The sequence below is a fragment of the Danio aesculapii genome, chromosome 19 (assembly GCF_903798145.1).
Source record: "Danio aesculapii chromosome 19, fDanAes4.1, whole genome shotgun sequence".
Lineage (NCBI taxonomy): Eukaryota > Metazoa > Chordata > Actinopteri > Cypriniformes > Danionidae > Danio > Danio aesculapii.
This window is the reverse complement of record NC_079453.1, coordinates 26,665,718-26,668,948: the sequence shown is the minus strand read 5'-3', so window position 1 is coordinate 26,668,948 and position 3,231 is coordinate 26,665,718.

The window sequence follows — 3,231 nt, the reverse complement described above, 5'->3', positions numbered from 1 at the left end:
GAATTGAGGTATCCTCAATGCAATGCTAAAGTTACATTCAGGAGGTGCGCACAGTTTCCATTTCCTGACTTGAACAGCTGATATTAACAGGTGGAGTTTAGTTAAATTCGTCACTTGTCAATCATTCTCCAGTCCTCCATTGGCCCCACCCATACATACGTCCTCTTTTTCTACTAATTCTCTGCACTATGCCAAGCTCAACTGCAAATGCTGTGCTGACAGGAAGTTTCGCTGCAAAGCTCAAATTAATTTTGGACAAGCGTCATCTACTTCTGCAAAAATGCTTCATTAGTATGCAAAACATCACACTCGAGAAGAAGTTCAGTTAATATATAACCTTTAAGCAAGACAAATACAATTGTTTAATGGATAGAAAAAGAGACAAAAATAAGTTTAAAATTTTTTATGTAATTCCATTTTCGCAACAATTTTCATATTGCTTCTCAATGGTAAAAAGTTCAAATAAAACCTTTTTAAAGCAAAGCTTATACATAAAATTTATAATAAACTGGTGTACAGTATATCTTGCAAATTTTAGTTTTCCTGTATGAATACAATGCCAAAAAAGATGCACAACAGTTTCTGATTGTGAGTCACAAAAGGTACAGCTCTCATCTATACTCATTTTGAACCTTGACACAATAAAGATTTTAACAAGATAATACTGATGAATAAGCTTAAATGAGATCTCTTTAACCTTATTTACCAAAAGATATGGAGTGTCCAAACCTTTTTCCTCAAAATATTCTCCACTTGCCTATTCCTTTGAAACAGCATGAGGAGTGGAAATATGTTTGTTAAGAAAAAGGCAGCAAATATTTCTGTTATTTTTCAAAGCTTTAAAACATTTACTGCCTACATGTGTATCAATCGGGTCTGGAAGAGGCTTTTTTACTCATTCACAATAATCCTTTGCATATTATTATCAACTTAAAGCAATGTAACAGTTTGATATATACAAAAGGAAAGAACAATTATATAATGAACAGGAAAGGAAATACCCTGGGTGAGTAATTTGAATGAGTTAAAGAGCCCATATTATGGGTTTTTGAAAATGCCCTTCCATGTAGTGTGTACCACAGCTCTAAGTGAAGTGAAATATCCAGCTAAGGCTTAAATCTGTAAGTGTACAGTGTTTAAAACTATTGATTCATCTATAAAAGAGTCGACTCATAGTGCTTCAAACGAGTCGCCTTGATAACGAGTCATTAGGTGTTTCGCGATGACGCAGCCACGAAACACAAGCCTCGCCAGTAGTTACGCGCGCAAACCAGGGAGATTTGAAACCTGCGGCCCCGCCCACTAACACAGAAAAAACACTAGACACACACACACAGACGCCGCCGGTCCAATGAAGTCAAGCTGTGCTCAGATGGATAATATTGACAGTCTCTACCCAAAGATGAGTTGTTAACCTGGTACAGTACACGCGGTTACTCTTTATATTCTCTTATCACATGTAAGCCACGTTAAAAACGCGACGCGTGCCGCTTTGTTTACGGATTTAACGTTAAATGCTTTTGTGATTTCGCGTTCCACTGCCGTTTGTCGTTGCTATGGCGATCGATCATAAGCTAGGAGACAGGACACTCGTGTCACTTTCCCTAGTTCTTCTGAGGAGCGTTGTGTGTATGTGTGTGTGTGTGTGAGAGAGAGAGAGAGAGAGAGAGAGAGAGAGAGAGAGACTCGCGTCGCTTTCCCTAGTTCTTCTGAGGAGCGTTGTGTGTGTGTGAGAGAGAGAGACTCGCGTCGCTTTCCCTAGTTTTTCTGAGGAGCGTTGTGTGTGTGTGTGTGTGTGAGAGAGAGAGAGAGAGAGAGAGAGAGAGAGAGAGAGAGAGACTCGCGTCGCTTTCCCTAGTTCTTCTGAGGAGCGTTGTGTGTGTGTGTGTGAGAGAGAGAGAGGGAGAGGGAGAGAGAGAGACTGGCGTCGATCTCCCCAGTTCTTCTGAGGAGGGTTGTGTGTGTGTGTGTGTGAAAAAAGCCTTACACTATGAAGCGCGTGTGCACTGTGACTACTTTTATATAGTTGATTACCAGCTGGGCATTTCACTCTGTCTCGTGCTGAAGGCTGTCACTGTCGACCAATCGCAGCAGGCTGTCATCGGTCCAATCAGCGCAGATTAGCTTCGCGCTGAGGAGGGGGTTGGGAACAAATGAATCGCTGAACGATTCATATGGGAGTCGTTGGGATAATTAGGTAAAAATAAATGCAGGTTATAAGACCATCAAAGTGTTTTATGACCTTGCATGCATATTAGACTGTTGTTGGAGACCCTTACAACCTAAATATGACCCTATTTCATGTATAATATGGGCTCTTTAAAAGTAATAAAATCCACACTTTATTCATTTTCTTTTTCGACTTAGTCCCTTTATTAATCAGGGGTCGCGAAAGCGGAACGAACCGCCAACTTATCCAGCATATGTTTTACTCTGCAGATGACCTTCCAGCTGCTATCCATCACAGGGAAACATCCATACACACTCATACACTACAGACAATTTAGTGTACCCAATTCACCTATACCACGTCTTTGGACTGCGAGGGAAACCAGGAGGAAACCCACGCAAACACGGGGAGAATACGCCACACAGAAATGCCGATTGACCCAGCCGGGGCTCGAACCAGCGACCTTCTTGCTTTGAGGCGATTGTGCTACCCACTGCAACACAGTGCTGCACATTTTTATTGATATACATGAATAATATGATATATTAAAAATAATATATGATATATTAAATAATATGATTTGCCCAGTGATGAGTTGCAGCTGGAAGGGCATCCGCTGTGTTGGCGGTTCATTTTACTGTGGCAACCCCGGATTAAAAAAGGGATAAGCTGAAAAGAAAATGAATGAATGAATGAATAATATGATATATTAATCATATTTTTATTGAATTATTATCTTTTTTACTACTACTACTTACTGTGTTTATGTTTTTTTATAATATTTGTATGTTTTTTTTATGTAAACTTTATAAATGCTTTGGCAATACATTTGTAACATTTGTCATACCAAATTGAGAAAGGGAGAGTAAGGGTTATAAATTTAAAGCTAGAAACATGAATATATAATTATTATTACATTTATGATAAATATCTATTATAATTTTTTGTTAAATTAATCGAATATTTTAGAAAGAAAGCTGTTTGAGAGAGACGATTCGTTAAAAACAAACGTACTATTTTCGCCTAAAACTCTTCAGTTGGTTTCCACACGGAGCTAAAAA